The following is a 21,675-nucleotide window of genomic DNA, read 5'->3' as shown; positions in this document are numbered from 1 at the left end:
CTCAGGCAATCCTCTCGCTGCAATCCCCTCGCTCAGCCTCCTGAGTAGCTAGGACTGCAGGCATGCACCACCACACCCAGCTAATTTTTGTATTTTTTGTAGGGATGGGATTTTGCCATATTGCCAGGCTGGTCTCAACTCCTGGGTGCAAGCTATCTGCCCACCTCGGCCTCCCAAAGTGCTGGTATGGCACATATGAGCCACTGCTCCCGGCCGACTTCTGAATCTTGTTTGGTAAGGTCCACCCTAGCTGAAGAAAGAAGAAGAGAGGGAAAAGAAGTAAAAGAAGTATGAGAATACCTGAACCCACACTGTATTAACTATATTTTAAAATTTTCTGTATTTTTAATGCTCTGGCATCTGGGGTCTTACCGATTGGGCAGAGATTGTCCCTCCCAAGGTCAGCTAATTCCTAGAGACAGGAGACAACTCAGAATAGCCCTTACACCTCAGAGCCTGCTGAAATTACTCAAAACAGCCAATCTTAAGCATGCTTACCCTTTCTTGCCCCTTTTCTTTCTGCGATAACCACAATAAAGGCTGTTTAAAAAAATCTTATTGTTTATTCATTCTTACTTTTAAAAAATGTTGTGGTTGCATAGAAGCTGTATATGTCTGTGGGTACATAAGAGGTTTTGATACAGGTGTGAAATGTGAAATAATCACATCAGGAGAATAGGGTGTCCAAGCCCTCAAGCATTCATCCTTTGTGTTACAAACAATCTAATCACACTCTTAGTTGTTTTATTATATTTTATTTTTTATTTTACTTTATTTTTGAGAAATGGTGTTGTTCTGTCACCCAATCTGTAATGCAGTGGTGTGATCATGGCTCACTGCAGCCTCGGCCTCCTGGGCTCAAGTTATCCTCCCACCTCGGACTCCTGAGTAGCTGGGACTACAGGTGCTCACCACCACACCTGGCTACATTTTGTATTTTTTGTAGAGATAGGATTTTGCTATGTTGCCCAGGCTGGTCTTGAATCCCTGGGCTCAAGTGATCCACCTACTTTGGCCTCCCAAAGTGGTGGAATTACAGGTATGACCAACCGCACCCAGCCACAGTTTGTTATTTTAAAATGTTTAATGAAGTTCTTATTGACTATAGTCACTCTGTTGTGTGACCAACTAGTGTGTCTTATTCATTCTATTTTTTTTTTTTTTTTGGTACCCATAATAAAGATTGTCACTCATGCTTTCCCTTCAATCTTTCTGCCACTGACTGACCCCACTCCTTCGCCATGTGGCCCTGCATGGTGTGCTGTGACTCCTGTGTCTAGGTATCTGTGACATAAAAATTGCTTCCTTCACGACAGTCATTTTTGTGTCGTGTCCTACTGTTTCTGATTAAAATAAATCCACAGTACATTTTAAAACACATACCCCGAATAAGGATTAATATGTGTACAACACAAAATGAATTATGAATACTCAGTAGATTTCAGGGTAGTTGTTCACTTATTCAGCAGGTATTTGTTGAGTGCATGTAATGTACTGGAGACACTCTGCTGGACGAAGTTTTCGTTTAAGTTCTATAAGGACCCAGTGCTGACCTTGACTGGTGTACAGTTCTGGCCCTGGCTGGCTTACATTCCACAGTCATAGGCTGTCACTGCCCACTGTAGCCTGTTCATACTGGGACATCCACTTTTTGCCTCAGAGCTCTTAATATTGAGTTTAGCCTTTGCCAAATACTAATCTACAACCTAGGATTCTGTCTCAATGTTATTTTCTTTTAAAATGATATAATAACAATAATAGAATCAATCATTCCTCTCTGCCAGGCACTCTGATAAATGGTTCAGAGGCGACAACATCTATTTTGATGAAAATGAAATGTAGGCTGGGTTGGTTTGCAATCACCCTTTATCTGGTAGCAGAGTAATGAGGAGGTGCAAGGCACCTAGGATTATGTTCTCTGCTTCTTACACAGTATCTTTGAACTAAACAGACTTATTAAAACATGGAGTATTACCATTTATCCCACTTGAACAATTAACATATGGGTGAGGTTCATAGCATGTATTGAATTTGTTCTTCAGCTAGCTGTAATTGTATTTGAAAGTAAAATGAAAAGAGAAATAATTAAGGTTTCTAAATTCCAACTTCCTACTGAGGACCAAGAATGCTACTTGTTCAGGATCTCTCAAATTGAACTTGACTTCTGTGTTTTAAAGTTGATGGCTAATCCAGATATCTATTATCCTTCAACTTCATAGCCAGATTTGGCATTGGAAAATAAACTGAAACAAAGAAGATGCAGTGCGATAAACCTTCTATTGATACAACGAAAATAATGGCTCCTGCAAGTTGTATCAGTGATTCAGTATTATTTTCAATGGCAGGTTTATCAATAATGATTAAAAGAGAAAAAAGAAAGTCAATTTACTGGCTGGCTTAGATATCGTCTGAATCTGCTTCCAAACACAGTAACTGTGGAGCAAATTATCAGAATTCTATAGTCGGAATAAGGCAGACAGAATTTAACAAAAAATTTGCCTCAAATTAACCAGTAGGTGTCACTGCTTAAATACATTGGTAACAGCTTTTCCTACAGAGATCTATGTAAAAGCCCCATAGAAAATAATCAAACAATTTTGAATGACTTACAACTACTTCAAACCCACAGAGAATGTTTATAAATCCACACTGTTACTTTATAATTCAAAGGATTAACTTAAGTTCTTTTTGTTAAAATAATTACTAGAAAATCATTATAAGCTTAGTGGCAGTATACAAATTTAATGATTAATTTAATGACCAAATTTAACTGATTCAAATTTAATTTAAGCCAATTTAAATTTAGTTCAAACTAAGTTAACAATTCAAATTTAACTTCAGTATATTTGCTACGTTTTAAGAACCTTTGAAAATATATAAAAAGGCTAATATAACAGATCTGCTTTTCAAGGAAAAAAATCCCGGGCTTTTAAGGAGGAAGAGAGAGAAAGACTGAGCTCAGTCTAACTGGTTATTAACTGAATTAAACAATTTTTCCCACAAAATATTTTCTACCAATTCAACATGTCCCCCATCCCAAGCCTATAAAGACAGACCAAGATTCTCTACATCAGTAGATACAGATACTTCCAAATGTAACATCCGTCAGGTTCCTTCTGTTTCAAATCCTTCAGGGCATCCTGGACATCACACTTCACAGGGACCCCAGTTAGCTCCCAGGTGGCTTACCCCACCCGCATCTGTCTCCCTCTCCCCCTTGCCCCTCCCTCATCCCTGCTTCTCTTCCTTCACTTCTCAACTAAAGCTGACTCTCTGAGGAAGAGTCAGGCCTTCCCAAACCACTGCTTTAGCACTTTGGGCATAATTCTTATCTTTTCATTACAAATGTGGCTTATTAAAATCTCTATCTCTTGCTATCTGAGCTCACTGAGATAAAGGTCAGGTTATTTATCTGCACATCCAAAGTATCTACCAGCGAGTGGTTCAGAGCCTGTTCTCAGTTGCTGGCAGGATGTTTATTTCCAAAATATGTAGACACTCTTTTTCTCTTTCCTTTTTGAACAATTCAATTCTAAAGCCATTAAATGAGCTTAAGCAATGTATAGATCTGCATTGGGAAGGTAGGAATTCAGGGAGTTACAAACATGTACGGGGAGAAAAAATAGAACAAAGTCTATAGTGTTGGATCAGAATTGGAGGTGTATATAAACTCCTTGATATACATATAGATATATGAATAAACGTAGATATATATTTATACAGATATATAGATATACAAATAGATAAATATGCACACATGCATGTGCGCGCACACACGCATGCGTGCGCACACACGCATGCGTGCGCGCACACACACACACTCCTTAATTCTGTCTACCCAGAGGGCCTGGGAGTAGCAACACCTCAAAAGCAATGAGCACACCTAGCATTGAGACCTTGGTTTCTACATACCGTTCTCCACTAAAAGGAACCAAGGATCTCTGGAAAATGGCTGATTCTAGCACTGGGTCAGGAAAGTACAAGTAAGTCGGGACTATCTTGGAGTAGGAAGTAAGGACATGCTAAAGAATAATGCAGCCCAGTCTCTATTAAAAATACAAAATATTAGCCGGGCATGGTGGTGGGCACCTGTAGTCCCAGCTAATTGCGAGGCTGAGGCAGAAGAATGGCGTGAACCCGGGAGGCGGAGCTTGCAGTGAGCCGAGATTGTGCCACTGCACTCTAGCCTGGGCGACAGAGTGAGACTCCGTCTCAAAAACAAAAAAAAAAGAATAATGCAGACAGGTCAAAAGTCAGCTTGAATGGGCTGTCACTGGCCCAATCTGAGACACTTCAAGCATCAAAATGAATGAATGGTTATTAATTAAAATAGAGCACCATGAGTACATACGTACATAACTTATAATTCCATAAATAATTGAATAAAATGAAAATTTGATAAGGCATGGGATATTACACAGCTTCAAGGCACTTCCCTCTAAAACATGTGCTAATCACAAAGGGAAAAGAGTAACTTTATAGAGGAGAAGCCTGGCAGAGAAGCAGGTCACACTGAAATCACGCAGCCTGAGAGGCTGCCGTGAGAACACCGCATGGCTTCTGTGGAAGTACTGCTAAATAAAGAGAGCCTGGATCTCATCAGGAGGAAACACCAGAAAACCTAGACTGACAAATGACATTCTACAAACCGGCTGGCTTGTCAGCAGAAGTGTCAAGATCATGAAAGTCAGCAGAGGCGGAGGAACTCATCCACACGGAAGAAGTCGAAGGAGACAGGACAAGTAAATGCAACGCATCATTCTGAAGAGGAGCCTTTTGCTATAAAGAACATTCTTGCGACAACTGGTGACCGAATGGGGACCGAGGATTAGACGGTATTAAATCATCAATGTTAATTTCCTGATTTTAATAGTAGTACTTGGGCATCGACTCGGTATTTTACTTTTAAAGGATTCAAGAGAGGAAAAAAAGTTATTTGCAGTGTGCTTGCAACTTTTAAAAATTCTTAGAAGGCTTTCATTAAACAAACAAACAATTTTAAAGGAAGAAGAAGAAGGAAAAAAAAAAAACTTGACCACGCTGTATTTAAAAATTCTAAGCCGAACCCAAGTTGGAGTGCATTTTACATCTAGGATGATACAGTCTCTACCTTCTAGGAGTTAAAAGAAGAGTTGTGCGCACAAAATTAACATTGACGGGGGTAAAAAAAAGGAAGAGAGAGAGGAAAAAAAGAGAGATGCATTTTTTACTGTTTTGCAGAGGCAGTTTTAAAAATACCCTCCAGGTCACAGCCCTCCCCCTCCCGGCCGCCTCCCGCCCTGCAGTTGGGGAGGTGAGCGGAGCTCCGCGGGCCGCCGCCTGCGCAGTCTCTTGGTGGGAAGTAGGTTTTTGCGTGTGAGCGTTGCGCCTCTCCCAGCCAGAAGTCGGAATTCTAATGTCCAAGGCGTGCTGTGTTCGGTGAGATTCGTATTTTTAAAATAATAAAATAATCTACGAGGAAAAAACCTTAAGCTACCAGGAGTGGGGTTCGAACCCACGCGGACATATGTCCATTGGATCTTAAGTCCAACGCCTTAACCACTCGGCCATCCTGGTATAGGCATGCGACGTTACTTTCGCTCTGCCTACAAGGCGTCCTCTACCTCCTCCTGCTCCCACCCTCCCTCCAGAACGCGGAGAGTTTTCGCCGCCACTCTCTCGGCTCTCCCATCCCGGGCTGGGGCGGCCGCCACGCAGGTACTTCGATTTCTCGCCGCCGCGGCTCACTGTTGCCCCCGGCCCGCCGCGGCAGTGAAGACAACTGCAGCGGAGCTGAGCGCTCTCGGCGGGGGCGTCGGCGCTCGCGGGCCTTTGGCTGGGGGGAGACTCCGGGCCCTCCAGTTGCGCTTTCAGTTTCGAGATGCGCGGGCGCCGCAAACACACACCAGCAAACTTCTGGGTTCCTGGGAGCGCGTTCTGGAGGCCCCTGGCTGGTGGTGCAGGGACGCGGCCCACAGGGCGGCGTTTAGTTTGTGTTGTTCTAAACAGAGTTGGCTTCAAGGAATGAGGTGCCCGGACAGCAGCAGAGTTCCTGGACTCCTGCCCCTAGGGGCCGCTTTTCTTCTTCGCAGGTGCCACAAGTCACACGGGAGGGAAGCTTTGTAGAAATGTGCGTGTCGCCTGTGCCACGCCACATGCAGGGGAGCGTGGCGCAGTCGCCCTTCCTGGTGCCTGCAGGCCCATCCCCACTGCACCGCCTCGGATGCAGTGCGGTGGCCTCCTCTTTGCCCCCGCAACCCTACAAGGCAATGAGATATTTTTGTTCCCTTTTCTTGTTTTGCAGTGTTCTCCGTCCTTTCTGTGTACATGAGTTTCAGTTCGTCCTGTTATCCCTTTTCCCAGGACTTCCACTGCATTCCCCGCTACCCAGGACCTCATATCGACCACAGAACGAAGAGCCCAGGCTCTGTGTTGTGGAGTGGTAGGGGCCTGGTGGCTGAGCTGGGATCCGGCAGCCACATGATTATCCGGTCACGCCCTTGTTCATATGGTGCAAACAGCGACTTCTTCATCAAGAACTTCTATCAGCCTGGAGACTGCACACACCAACCTCACTGTGCGACACCTCACCAATGGCTCTCCTGCTGGGTCACATTGTAAGAATTGTCTTGCCTCTTCTTGGAACTCCTGTGATCCCTGGGAACAAGGGCTGTCACGAGTCTGCAGCCCTGGTTCTCGGAGTTTCCGCCAGCTCCTATAGAACTGTCCCTGCGAGAGGGCCTCAAGATAGTAACCAGGAGAATCACCACTTTCACACTTTGCCACACAGCATTGTAAGCTGTCAGAAGCCTGCGTCTATGTCCTGACCTCAATAGCACCCCTCCTTCTAAGCGCCAGGCCCGGCCCTCCGGAGTACAGGACAAGAGCTCAGGCAAGAGCAGTTCCTCAGGCCTTGCCCTGGGGTGCTGAGAGATGAAAGAGAAGTTAAACTCTGCCAGGGTTAAGGGGCAGCCACGTGGTGATGACATGGAGTCACCAGAGTGCCAACTGCCACCCTCCATCTCCATTCTATGGCGCCAAATTGTCAGAGGCCACAGACTTCATAAAAATGGCTTATTTCAAGGCACTGAAATGACAATAATTACATGGATTGAGAATATGCCACTATGTGACAAGCATTGCTCTAAGCTCTTTACATATATCATCTTATTTCAGCTGGGCGTGGTGTTGCGTTCCTGTAGTCCCAGCTACTCGGGAGGCTGAGGTCAGAGGATTGCTTGAGTTCGGAGTTCAAGGCTGTGTGTGTCATAATTGTGCCTGTGAATAGCCACTGCACTGCAGCCTGGGCAACATGGTGAGATTCCATCTCTAAAATAAATAAAAATTTCTTAACAACCCTGTAAAGTAGGTGTGTGAGGGACGCATTCAAACCACAGTGTTATTTGAATGACATTTTTGTTAATCCCAGACTCAACTTCCAACAAGCTGCTAGTATAAGACAGTTTGGAGTAACACAGCCGCGTCGTAGGGTATCCCTTAGAAATGCACCTTCTGAAGCCTCGAAATTGTATTAAAATTTTCTGGCTGCTATTTAAGGATGGGCCTGGTACAAGTTAGTTTATCTTTGGTCATCTTTGGAAAAATACAACCTGCCACACAGCAGAACTATAATAGTATCTCCCATTCCAAATGCTTTTCTTCCAATGTTATTTTGACACCCCTCCCATTAATAGATGGAATGTGGGGGGATGGCGTCTATGTTCTCATTCATTGAATCTGGAAAGGGGCTTGTGTCTATGGAGGAGTGATACTATGTGACTTCTGAGGCTAGGTCATAAAAGTTGCTGTAACTGTACTTCACTTTGGTTTTTTTTTTTTTTGAGATACTTGATCTTGGAACCGAGCCACCATGCTGTGAGGAAGCCCAGGTAGCCACATGTAGTTGTTTCAGGTGACTGCCCTCAAACAACAGGCAGTATTAACTGCTATAAATATGACTGAATGAGCCTTCAGATGATTCCAGACCCTAGCCATCAAGTGACTGCTCCCACACAGCCATTGATTCCTTCCAGTTAATTACCCCATATTATTATGTATGCAGGTAGACAAGTTGTCCCCATAGTATCCTTTTCCAATTCCTGATTCACAACATCTGTGGAAATAATAAAGTAGCCATTATTTGCACCACTGTTTGTTTGTTCATTTGTTTAAGTGAAGCAATTGATAATGAAAATTCTGAGAATGATAAACTGGGAGTGCAGTGATGAGGCACTAGGAGTACTGGTAGAGACAGGCAATCTGAGGATAAAACCGGCACAGGAGGAAGCAGAACCCCGAGATGGAGAGAGTCCAAGGTCTAATTCCATCATTGGAGTCATTTACTCCATCCTTCCTAGAAACTGGACTCAAGGCCATACTGCCGTCTTCCAAATCTACATCATACATGGAAGTGTCTGCGTGGAAGAACAGAAGTTCCATCCCTGGATGCTTGCTGCAAGGGTGGATAGGAAAGAAAGTTCTGGCTTCTGCCTCAGGAAGCAGTCCTGAAAATGGAAGAAATTCTGCAAGCATAGGAAAAGTTGCCGAACTTGCTGGCAACTACAAGGCATCACAAATACCCACTTGAGTGTTGGAACCAAATGTGAAAAGCACTGTGCCATGGCATTTGTTATAACTGACAATATTAGAGAGTAAATGTCAATATTAGGACAGATTTTGTAACATCAAAATGGCTTCACATTCAAGAAACTGCATTTAACATACTTCTTACTGAGAAATGTAACACGCTATTTAAACTAGTTTTCAGTGTGTATGTATGCTTATTTAAGCCATGATATTCTTCATACATTCTGCGATGGTTTTAAAAATATGTCCATAAATGCTTTCATACTTCTGTCTTCAACAGGGGAAGACTACTTTTCCTCCCCTTGAGTGCGGGCTGAATTTAGTGACTCATTTCTAATGGATAGAATAAAATGAAAGTGATGGTCTGCAACCTTAGAGATGAAATCATCAAAAGGCACTACTGCTACCACTGTGGTTGCCCTCTCTTGGAGCATTCACTCTGCAGGATGCCAGCTGTGATGTCCCACATGGAGGCTCTGAACGGAAGCCTCTACTAACCACCGTGAGGACCTGAGGTCTCACATGAGCGAGCCTGGAGACGAATCTTCCACCTCAGTCAAGCCTTCTGATGACTGTAACAAGAGGCAGCAATTTGACTGCAACCTCAGGAGAGAACCTGAGCCAGAACCACCCAGCTAAGCCCTGATTTCGTGACCCTCAGAAACCAAGTGAGATAATGAATATTTGTTGCTTTAGGCTGCTAAATGTTGTGCTATTTTTTACACAGCTATGAGCACTAATACATTAATATTAATACTCTACTAATACTATAATACTATAATACACTAATTCTAATACTAATACTATAGCACTAATACTAGGCAAAGTTAGTTTCTCTAGCACTGATGATGTGCTCACAGGCATATATTTTGTTTCTTTACATCTATTTTATTATTTTCAGAGTTGTTTATATATATTTTATTTATTTATTTATTTATTTAGAAACAGAGTCTCGCTCTGTGGCCCAGGCTGGACTGCAGTGGCACGATCTCGGCTCACTGCAACCTCTGCCTCCCAGGTTCAAGCGATTCTCCCACCTCAGCCTCCCAAATAGCTGGGACTACAGGCGTACATCACCACGCCCAGCTAATTTTTGGATTTTTGGTAGAGACTGGGTTTCACCATGTTGACCAGGCTGGCCTCAAACTCCTGGCCTCAAGTGATCCAACCGCCTCGGCCTCCCAGAGTGTTGGTATTACAGGTGTGAGCCACCACGCCTGTTTATATATATTTTAAATTTTTCTTTCTTTTTTTAAAAAAAATTTTAGATTCAGAGGGTACATGTGTAGGTTTGTTACATGGATATATTACATGATAGTGAGGTTAGGGCCTCTAATAATCCTGTTGCTCAAGTAGGGAACTTAGTACCTAATAGTTTTTCTACCCTTTTCCCCACTCTCTCACACTCCATTGTAATACCCCATTGTTTATTGTTCCCATCTTTGCATCCGTGGGTTTCTACACATCTATTTTAAAAGAAAGAGTAATCCTGCTAACCTTGATAACATCCAACTTTCCTTTTTGCATTTGTTTTCAAATTCTTAAAGAGATTGCCTGTACTTTCCAAGCCTACTTATTTGCTTTCTGTTTTTTTTCCAGAATCCTCTGAAATGTAGCTTCTACGCTTATCTTTCTCTCTCTTAATCTTTTCAGAATGAAAACATCTTTACAGAAACAGATGCAAGTTGTAAACGTTGTATGACATGGAAACAATATAGAAATAAAGTAGAATGTGAAACCTCTTATTCACAACCCCTGTAATCCAAGTCATATTGAATTGGGGTCCCTTGTCTTTTGAAGTTGCTAAACCATTTTCTGTCTCTCTTCTGCTTTTTCCCATGCCTGCTCTTCCCTACCTAACTCTCTTCCAAGGCCCCCATAAATTCTATCTTCCCACCACACACACAGTAGTAAAGTTAAAGGAGTAAGAATAAGTTGCACTTACAAGTGTGAGTGTACAAAACTCAGGAAGCTCCAAATTACACTCTAGAAATATCCTTCTCACTCTGCCTGGCCTTACTCATTATACAGCAGCACCCCATTAGCTGCAGTTTCGCTTTCCTCAATTTCAGTTACCCACAGTCAACTGCGGTTTGAAAATATTAAATGGAAAATTCCAAAAGCAAACAATTCGTAAGTTTTCCATTGAGTATCGTTCTGAGTAGTGTGATGAAATCTCACACATGGAATGTGAATCATTTCTTTTCCAGTATGTCCACTCTGTCTCTACTTCTCACCTGTGAGTCACTTAGTAATCCTCTTGGTGGTCAGATCACAGTATCATAGTGTATATCAGATTCAGTACTATCTGCAGTTTTAGGCATTTGCTGGGGGTCTTGGAATGTATCCTCAAGAATAAGGGGTCCCTGCTGTAATAGAAATTATGGTTTGTGTTATCATTTAGAAATATATTCTTTTTGGTGACAGAATTTTCTCTTTATTGTAGAATTAACATTTTTGTCTCAAACTTTTATGAAATAAAATCTTGCATGGTATACACATATCCTGCATGGTAAGCAGGATATAAATTTGCCTTTTCTCCATAATAGAGGGTTTTCATTATGATAACAATAATTTTTCTGAACTATAGATAAAATAAAAGGCAGTAGTGCACAGTAATGTAAATGTATTGTTTAAACTGTCAAGTCAGTAGAGCTAGTTCAAATCATAATTCTTTCCTAGCTGTATAGACAACTTATTAGTTTCCTCAAGTCTCATCTGTAAAGTGGGAATACTAACTCCTACCTGAGAAAAATATTGTGAGAATTAGTGAAATATGTGTGTAAAATATCTCCGCTGGTTGCCTGGCATTGTAACAGAATCCAGGTTTGCCACTTAAGCCAGAAACAAGAAATGAGGGTTAATGGGAAGAAAAGCAGGTTTATTCAGAAAGCCAGCAAAACCAAGAAGATGGTGAACTGGTATTCTAAAATACCATCTTAAGTCATTACAAATCTCAGGCTCTTTTTATGTTAAGGGCAAAGGGAGGAGGAGGGAGTTGAGATCAAAAGTTAACCGGTGACTGAAGACACCTAGGTGGCAGTGAGGGTCTGAGGAGGTTGGGAAATTATTTGTCCTTGGTCATTATGCTTCTACAAATCTTTAACAAGACACAACCAGGTGGAACAGCTGCCACCAAGGAGTGGAGGAACCAGGATAACTGGCACACTAGCTCCCACAGGAGACTTTAGTCCTAGGGGAACCGTCAGACCTGAACTCTGCAGGGTGGTCTTGCCCATTAGACTGGACTGGTCTGACCTGAGTAATCCTTGGTCTTCTGGCCCCTTCTGGGACCCCAACCTGGCAGTGTCTGCTTGCAGGGCAGCCTTGGGTGCCCTGGGGGCCCACCCTATAGCTTCTGCACTGGTGGACCATACCTGACTAGTGGAGAGCTGCAGTGGGGTGGTCTCCATGGTCACACACCAGTCTATCCACTCCTTCCCTGCACTGTAGCTTCCCCGGGGCCCATGGCCACCCCCCCACATTGCTTTGTCAGCATGTATGCACACTAGCAGATTTTGCTTTCCTTGCCCCACCAGCATGTGTGTACACATGCACCCTGCTTCACCACTGCTGCTGGCAGGAGTGCATTTGACCCCACCAGCCTCCCTCCCCCACCATACTGCCATTGCAGTCAGAGCCTTGGTGGGCATAGAGCGCACTAGCCCTGTCCCTGCCAATGCCTTGCCCCTGCATCAACACTGCCACTGGAGTGAGAGTAGGCACAGAGAACAGCAGGCCCTCCCCAGCCATCTCCACCTGCACGAATGTGCACAGATGGCATACTCAGACCTGTGCTGATCAGCACCCAAACCCCATGCTAACACCACCACCAGCACAACTGCATGCACAGTTACCAGTGGGGCCCTCCTCCTCCTCAAGCCATGCTTCTTCCACTGCAGCTGTGAATGCCTACATGGAGGCAGGCACCCTGGTGTCCACTAGCACCCTGCTGCAGCCAACAAGCATGCACCCCACCCCACCATGCTGCCACTGCTGCTTGCATGTGACAACGCGGACAGTCCTGCTGTCACCATCCTGAAAACGCTTTGGGTAACACCACCCATTGCAGTGTAGTGACCAGCTACCTGGGAGCATATCAGCCCCCAAGCACAGTGGATTCCTAACCTCGAGGAGACAGATTACAAAGTTGAGGCTGTCCCCTAGAGTTAGAGCATACAGTCCAGGAGTTGGGAACTGAGCTTTGGCACCCTAAAATCTTCCAGAAATGAAGCCAGTTGGCTGAACTCACCTTCCTTCACAATAAAACCCTTAAGAGCCTCAACAAATAGGATAAAAGGAAAAAAGCCCATCCAAAGAACAGCAGCTTCAAAAACTGAAAGAACATTAGCCTAGCAAGATGAGAAAGAACTAGTGACAACTCAAAAAGTCAGACTGCTTTCATTCCTCTAAACAACCTCACTACATTGCCAGGAAGGGCTCTGAACCAGGCTGAGATGGCTGAAATGACAGAAATAGATTTCAGAACATGGATAGGAATGAAGATCATTGAGATGAAGGAGTACATTGGAAACCAATCCAAGGATACTCAGAATCATGATAAAACAATGCAGGAGCTGACAGACGAAATAACCAGTGTAGAAAACAATGTAGCCAACCTGATAGAGCTAAAACACACACTGGCGTGAACCCGGGAGGCGGAGCTTGCAGTGAGCCGAGATTGCGCCACTGCACTCCAGCCTGGGCGACAGAGCGAGACTCTGTCTCAAAAAAAAAAAAAAAAAAAAAAAAAAAAGAAAAGAATTTCATAATGCAATCACAAATATTAAAAGCAGAATAGACCAAGCTGTGGAAAGAATCTCAGAGCTCAATGAATAGCTTTCTGAAATAAGACAGTCAGACAAGAAAAGATAAAAAAGAAGGAAAAGGAATGAACAAAACCTCTGAGATATATGGGATTATGTAAAAAGATCAAATCTATGACTTATTGGTGTCCCTGAAAGAGATGAGGAGAATGGAATCAAACTGGAAAACATATTTCAGGATGTCATTCATGAGAAATTCCCCTACTTAGCTAGAGAGGCCAATATTCAAATTTAGGAAATGAAGAGAACTCCAGTAAGATAATTCACAAGAAGATCACCTTCAAGACACATAATCATCAGATTCTCTAAGGATGAAATGAAAGGAAAAATGTTAAAGGCAGCTAGAGAGAGAAGTCAGGACACCTACAAAGGGAAACCCATCAGACTAACAGTGAACTTCTTAGCAGAAACCCTGTAAGCCAGAAGAGGTTGGGGGCCAATATTTAAGATTCTTAAAGAAATTTCAACAGATAATTTCCTGTGTGGCTAAACTAAGCTTCATAAGAAAAGGAGAAATAAGATCCTTTTCAAACAAGCAAGTGCCAGGGAATTCATTACCACTAGACCTGCCTTACAAGGGCTCCTGAAGGAAGCACTAAACATGGAAAAGAAAGACCATTAACAGCCACTACAAAAACATACTGAGGTATACAGACCAGTGACACTATAAAGCAACCACACAAGTCTGCATAATAACCAGCTAACATAATGATGACAGAATCAAATTCACAAATTTCAACACTAACCTTGAATGTAAATGGGCTAAATGTTGATTGCACAGAGTGGCAAGCTGGATAATGAAGCAAGACCCAATAGTATGCTGTCTTCAAGAGACTCATCTCACATGCAGTGACATACATAGGCTCAAAATAAAGGAATGGATAAAAATCTACCAAGAAAATGGAAAACAGAGAGAAGCAGACATTGCAATCCTAATTTCAGACAAAACAGACTTTAAACCAACAATAACAACAAAAAAAAGAATAAAGAAGGACATTACATAATGGTAAAGGGTTTAATTTAACAAAAAGACCTAACTATCCTAAATATGCACCCAACACAGGAGTGCACAGATTTGTAAAGCAAATTCTTAGAGACCTTTTAAGAGACTTAGGTCCCCACACAATACTAGTGGGAGACTTTAACACCCCACTGACAATATTAGACAAATCTTTGAGACAGAAAATTAACAAAAATATTCAGGACCTAAACTCAGCACTGGAACAAATGGACCTGACAGACATCTACAGAACTTTCCACCCCAAAACAACAGAATATACATTCTTCTCATTGCCACATGACAATACTCTAAAATCAACCACATGATTGAACATGAAACACTCCGTAGCAAATGCAGAATAACTGAAATCATAACAACCACAGCACCACAGCACTATAAAAATGGAATTCAAGACTAAAAAGCATGCTTAAAATCATACACTTATATGGAAATCGAATAACTTGCTCCTGAATGACTTCTTGGTAAATAATGAAATTAAGACAGAAATCAAGAAGCTTTTTGAAACTCATAAGAACACAGACACAACACACCAGAATCTCAGGGACACAGCTATTTCAGTGTTAAGAGGGAAATTTGCAGCACCAAACACTCACATCAGAAAGATCTCAATTTAACAACCTAACATTACAGTGAAAAGAATTAGAGAACCAAGAGCAAACCAGTCTCGACTAGTAGAAGACAAGAAATAACTAAAATCAGAACTGAACTGAAGGAGTCACACAAAAATCCATTAAAAGGATAAACAAATCCAGGAGTTTTGTTTGTTTGTTTGTTTTTTAAATAATAAAATGGTATTAGGTAGAATAATAAAGAAGAAAAGAGAGACTATCCAAATAAACACAAGTAGAAATGACGAAGGGGAGATTACCATTGACCCCACAGAAATACATATAACCATCACAGAATATTATGAACACCTCTCTGGACTCAAACTGGAAGATCTAGAAGAAATGGATAAACTCCTGGACATATACACCCTCCCAAGACTGAACCAGGAAGAAATTGAATCCCTGAACAGACCAATAATGAACTCTGAAATTGAATCAGTAATAAATAGTCTACCAATCCAAAAAAGCCAAAGACCAGACAGATTCATAGCCAAATTCTACCAGATGTACCAAGAAGAGCTGGTACCATTCCTATGCAAACAATTCTGAAAAATGAGGAGGAAGGACTCCTCCCAAACTCATTCTATGAGGCCAGCACCATCCTAATACCAAAAGCTGTCAGAGACACAACAGAAAAAGGAAACTTCAAGCCAATATCCTTGATTACCATTGATGTAAAATCCTCAGCAAGATACTGGCAACTCAAATCCAGCAGCACATCAAAAAACTTCTCCACTACCATCAAGTAGGCTTTATCCCTGGGATGCAAAACTGATTCAACATACACAAATCCATAAATGTGATTCATTGCATAAACAAGACTAAAAACAAAACCACATAAACATACCATATTTGCAGAAAAGGCTTTCAATAAAATTCAACACCCCTTTATGTTAAAAACTCTCAACAAACTAGGTGTTGAAAGAACATACCACAAAATATTAAGAGCCACCTGTGACAAACCCACAGCCAACATCATACTGAATGGGCAAAAGCTGGAAGCATGCTCCTTGAAAACTAGCACAAGACAAGGATGTCCTCCTCTCTCACCTATTAAACATAGTATTGGACGTTATGGCCAGAGCAATCCGGAAAGAGAAAGAAATAGAGGACATCCAAATAAGAAGAGAGGGAGTCAAACTATACCTGTTTGCAGATAACATGATTCTATATCTAGAAAAGCCCAGTCTCAGGCCAAAAGCTCTTTAAACTGATTATCAACTTCAGTGAAGTCTCAGAATACAAAATCAAAGTACAAAAATCACTAGCATTCCTGTACATGAACAATCAAGCCGAGAGCCAAATCATGAATGCAATCCTGTTCACAATTGCCACAAAAAGAATAAAATGCCTAGGAATATAGCTAACCAGAAGGTGAAAGATCTCTACAATGAGAACTACAGAACACTGCTCAAAGAAATCAGAGATGACACGAACACATGGAAAAATACTCCGTGCTCATGGATAGGAAGAATCAATATCATTAAAATGGCCATACTGCCCAAAGCAATTTACACGTTCAGTACTATTCCTATCAAATTACCAATAATATTTTCCACAGAACAAGAAAAAAAAACTATTTTAAAATTCATATGGAACCAAAAAAGAGCCCAAATAGCCAAGGCAACCCTAAGCAGATAGAACAAAGCTGAAGGTGTCACACTACCCAACTTCAAACTATCTATAGGGCTACAGTAACCAAAACAGTGTGGTACTTGTACAAAAACAAAAACATACACCAATGGAACAGAATAGAGATCCCAGAAATAAGGCTGCACACCTACAAATACCTGGTCTTTAACAAAGCCGACAAAAACAAGCAATGGGGAAAGGATTCTGTATTCAATAAATGGTGCTGGGATAACTGGCTAGCCATATATAGAAGACTGAAACTGGACCCCTCCCTTATACCACATACAAAAATCAACTCCAGATGGATTAAAAACTTAAAGGTAAAACCCAAATCTACAAAAACTCTGGAAGACAACCTAAGCAATACCATTCTGGGCATAGGAACAGGCAAAGATTCCATGATGGAGATGCCAAAAGCAATTGCAACAAAAGCAAAAATTGACAAATGGGATCTAATTAAAGAGTTTCTGCACAGCAAACGAAACCATTAACAGAGTAAATAGATAACCTATAGAATGGGAGAAAAATTTTGCAAACTATGCATCTGACAAAGGTCTAGCATTCAGCATCTCTAAGAAATTTAAACAAATTTACAAGAAAAAACAACCCCATTAAAAAGTGGGCAAAAGAACATGAAGAGATACTTTTCAAAAGAAGACATACCTGTGACCAACAAACATATGACAAAAAGCTCGACATCACTGATCATTAAAGAAATGCAAATCAAAACTGCAATGAGATACCATCTCACACCTGTCAGAATGGCTACTAATAAAAAGTCAAAAAATAACAGATGTTGGTGAGGTTGCAGAGAAAAAGGAATGCTTATACACTGTTGGTGAGAATGTAAATTAGTTCCGCCATTGTGGAAAGCAGTATGGTGATTCCTCAAAGAGCTAAAAGCAGAACTACCATTCAATCCAGCAATTCCATTACTGGGCATATATACCCAGAGGATTATAAATAATTTTACCATAAAGACATATGCATGTTCACTGCAGCATTATTCACTATAGCAAAGACATGGAATCAACCTAAACACCCATCAGTGGTAGACCAGATAAAGAAAATGTGGTACATACACACCATGGAGTACTAAGCAGTCATAAAAAAGAATGAAGTTATGTGTTTTGTGGGAATGTGGCTGGAGCTGGAGGTCATTATCCTTAGAAAACTAAAGCAAGAACAGAAAACCAAATACTCCATGTTCTTATTTATCAGTGGTAGCTAAATTATGAGAAATCATGAACACAAAGAAGGCAACAATATGTGCTGGGGTCTACTTGAGGGATAAGGGTGGGAGGAGGGAGAGGATAAGGACAAAATAACTAATGGATATTAGGTTTAATACCTGGGTGACAAAATAATCTGTACAACAAACCCCCATAACACAGGTTTATCTGTATAACAAACCTATACATATAAGCCTGAACTTAAAAGTTAAAAATAAATAATAAATCTTAAACAAACCATATTTACTTCCCCTTTAACCCTAGACTTTACTGGTTGTTTTTGCATATTGTCTCACTGCTCTAAAATTATCCTAGCCTATGTGTAAGAATGGGCAAAGCTCTCTTAAACAAAAATGGAGTTAGTTATGTTAGCTCTTTTGCTGTTTAACTGCTACAGCATGAGGTGGGCTCTTTTGGTAGCCATTTTTTGTTGCTTATCCAACAGCCATTCCTCACCTTTCTCCCTGATAAAGGAAATCTTATTTTATTCAGGCAGTGGGCAGAGACACCTTAATTTCAGAGAAGGTAGACTTATTCTCCAGCCCCAGGGAATGAATCCCTATTAGTGTAAACCAGTAATTGTCATCTCATCCCTTTGGTCAATACAGTAATTGCTTGGAAGACAGTGGCAGAGTGGTGTGTGATCCAGTTCTGGCCAATGAGAGATAAGAGAAAGCTGGTTGGAAGTTCTGGAAAGGATTTTCTTTTTGGATTTGAAAAACAGAGTCTTGGGAAGTAAAAGCCTTGTGCTTGCTATTCCTTCCCTTTTTCTTCCTGCCTTGAATAGGATCATGTTGTTGGAAGCAACGCTTAGAGTCACAAAGAAAATGAGCACTCAAACAAAAGATTTCTCAGCAAGGCAAATTTACTTCTGCAGAAGGGTGCTTCTTGCAGTTGCCATGAGAGCACACTGAATAAAAGAGGGAAAGGGTTTTTATTCCTAACGCAGCTTGTCCCTACTACTGTGTCCTGTCCCTGTTGGCTGGAGTTGGACAACACAATCTAAACTGAACCCAATTGGTTAACTTGAAAGACAGCTTTGGCAGGAAGAACTGTTACAGTGGAAGGGACAAATTACAGAGTGAATAGCAGATGTGGGCTCTGTAGATAAGGACCGGTGGGAGAGTTGTTTACTGGAACCAGGTGCAGGGAGGCACAAAGGATAAAGAAGTTGTACCTTGAAAGTAGAGAATAAGGAAACTAAACAAACTAACCTTTTGAAGAGGAACTTCTCTTGGATCTGACAATGTGAAGATGGAAGCCTTGGAATTGTGTTGGCAATGCTGTGACCACAGGGCCAGGATGGGGGGCAGGGAGGTCACATTTCTATGGATAAGGTGCTAATACCCAGAGATGTCAGAACAGTAAATTAGAAAGGGATTTTGCCTTTAAAGACCTTATGGAGCCATAGCCAACCAGAAACCACCTACCTCCAATCTTTTGTTGTACAAGAAAATTGTACAAGAAAATGCTTTTAAATATAAGCCTATGGCTCTCAAAGTGTAGTCCTCTGACCAACAGCATGAAGATTATCTGGGAACTTGTTGGAAATGCACATTCTCTGACCCCACCCCAATGTCTGAATCTTCATCTCAGAGTCCAGTGATACTGAAGCATGCTCAAGTTTTAGGGTCACTGTGATCACAGTACAGTTTCTGTCAAAGGCATTCCTAGCTGAATCTTCATACAAGTATGTGTAGACCAGTGAAGAGATCTAAAGTATTCCCTAGAAGTTGCTTCCTTGACTAAGCGCCTGTTATTGGCTTGATTTCTTAATATTTATCTCTATTTTATAAGTAAGCCTATCTCCAGAGGGTGAACTTGCTGTCTTGTGTTGGGGAGTTATATATGAAATATATTTATACATATATAGATTTTGTATGTGCAAATATATATATATATAAATTATTGTGTGAACCTTAATACTTCCTTTTCCTAAATTGTGTTCTTGTCCTTGATAGAACCTTCACTTTCACTTTACCATAAATCTCTCACTTCCTAGCAACATTCTAATACAACTTTATTTAAACATTAGTTAAATGCTTCCACTTCCAGGTGACTTTTAAATCCATTCTTTAAACAGATTATGAAGAAATATGGCCATCTCATAGATCTTCAGAATATTATCACTAACTACCATTACTACTTGGACATATTTTTGCATCTAAGGATGAGACTAGGAAGCCATCTGTGCTTACACTGAGGACTACCAAATACTTTCAATGCACTTCTGGATCCCTACATGAGCTATTCTTATGGATTCCAAAGAAAAGAGTTGGTGGCTCGACAGGTGTGAAGTCAACGAATCCAGTTTGTGGTGAGGCTCTTTCAGACAGCTCTGGGTCCCCTCTGATGGATACCATAAAGAGATGCAAGATTACTGGGGACATGGGACGAGGACAGAGGGGATAGAGACCTTGTATTCCTCTGCGCTTGCTATCTCCCAGCTATCCAGTCCCTAACTCTCGAGAAAGCTAAGTGAAAATTTTGCCAAAGACTCCTCGTTTGCTTTCACTAGGACTCTTTACTCCTTCCTCCCCCCATTATCCCCTCATCTTTAATTTTCAAATTTTATAAAAGATAAGTGTTGTTTTATAGAGCAACATCTCAACATCACTTTACTGTGAGAAGCACTTTACATATATTATCTTATTTCATTTATTTTATCTAATTTCCCCATTTCAATTTTACTTATTTATTCTTTAAGTATTCTGCCTCTATTTTGTTTTTCCTACTTTGTCTTTATTTATATTTCTGTTAAAAATAATACTTTCACATCCTTTTGAAATTATATTTATTCCTAGTTCAGCTTAGAATTTCTGTTTTTAATCCATAATTATATTTTTCATAAAAGACTAATGAATCTAACTTCCCCACGCCCCCCCCCAACCCTAGCACTGCTCAGGCTGCACCGCGCTCGCTGCAAGCTTCAGGCTCCTGCTAAGCTAGCGCTGCATTGTCTCCCTTCAGCCGCCATCATGATTATCTACCAGGACCTCATCAGCCACAATGAGATGTTCTCCGACATCTACAAGATCTGGGAGGTTGTGAACGGGCTGTACCTGGAGGTGGAAGGGAAGATGGTCTGTAGGATAGAAGATAACGTTGATGACTCGCTCATTGGTGGAAATGCCTCTGCTGAAGGCCTCTAGGGCGAAGGTACAGAAAGTACAGTAATCACTGGTGTTGATATTGTCCTGAACCGTCACCTCCAGGAAACAAGTTTCACAAAAGAAACCTACAAGAAGTACATCAAAGATTACATGAAATCGATCAAAGGCAAACTTGAAGAACAGAGACCAGAAACAGTAAAACCTTTTATGACAGGGGCTTCAGAACAAATCAAGGACATACTTGCTAATTTCAAAAACTACCAGTTCTTTATTGGTGAAAACATGAATCCGGATGGCACGGTTGCTCTACTGGACTACCGTGAAGATCGTGTGACCCCGTATATGATTTTCTTTAAGGATGGTTTAGAAATGGAAAAATGTTAACAAATTTGGCAATTACTTTGGATCTATCACCTGTCATCATAACTGGCTTCTGCTTGTCATCCGCACAACACCAGGACTTAAGACAAATGGGACTGATGTCGTCTTGAGCTCTTCATTTATTTTGACTGTGATTTATTTGGAGTGGAGGCATTGTTTCCTGTTATGTGGGTTGTCTAAAAATAAAATGCATTTAAACTAAAAAAAAAAAAAAACAAAACTAATGAATCCAATTCATATTTTTATTCTATTTTATAGCTTTTTATTTCCTTGGATTGTCAGTCTAATTATTTTATC

At 41.3% G+C, this 21,675-nt stretch overlaps 1 long non-coding RNA gene, 1 other non-coding gene and 1 pseudogene across 2 annotated transcripts; 2 read left to right on the top strand and 1 right to left on the bottom strand.

Moving 5' to 3' along the window:
* Nucleotides 1–5,473: 5,473 nt before the first annotated feature.
* Nucleotides 5,474–5,556, bottom strand: TRNAL-UAA (transfer RNA leucine (anticodon UAA)). The gene has a single exon. It is a non-coding gene; the product is annotated as a tRNA-Leu (tRNA).
* On the top strand, nt 5,483–10,988 carry LOC140713172 (uncharacterized). Its single transcript, XR_012095069.1, has 3 exons — nt 5,483–7,294; nt 8,846–9,233; nt 10,219–10,988. It is a non-coding gene; the product is annotated as an uncharacterized lncRNA (long non-coding RNA).
* A 9,859-nt stretch (nt 10,989–20,847) lies between these two features.
* On the top strand, nt 20,848–21,462 carry LOC103240240 (translationally-controlled tumor protein pseudogene; annotated as a pseudogene).
* The last annotated feature ends 213 nt before the right edge of the window (nt 21,463–21,675 follow it).

This window comes from Chlorocebus sabaeus, chromosome 13 (genome assembly GCF_047675955.1).
Source record: "Chlorocebus sabaeus isolate Y175 chromosome 13, mChlSab1.0.hap1, whole genome shotgun sequence".
Lineage (NCBI taxonomy): Eukaryota > Metazoa > Chordata > Mammalia > Primates > Cercopithecidae > Chlorocebus > Chlorocebus sabaeus.
Note: the sequence above shows the minus strand (reverse complement) of the source record. Positions and strands in the feature narration are given on the sequence as shown.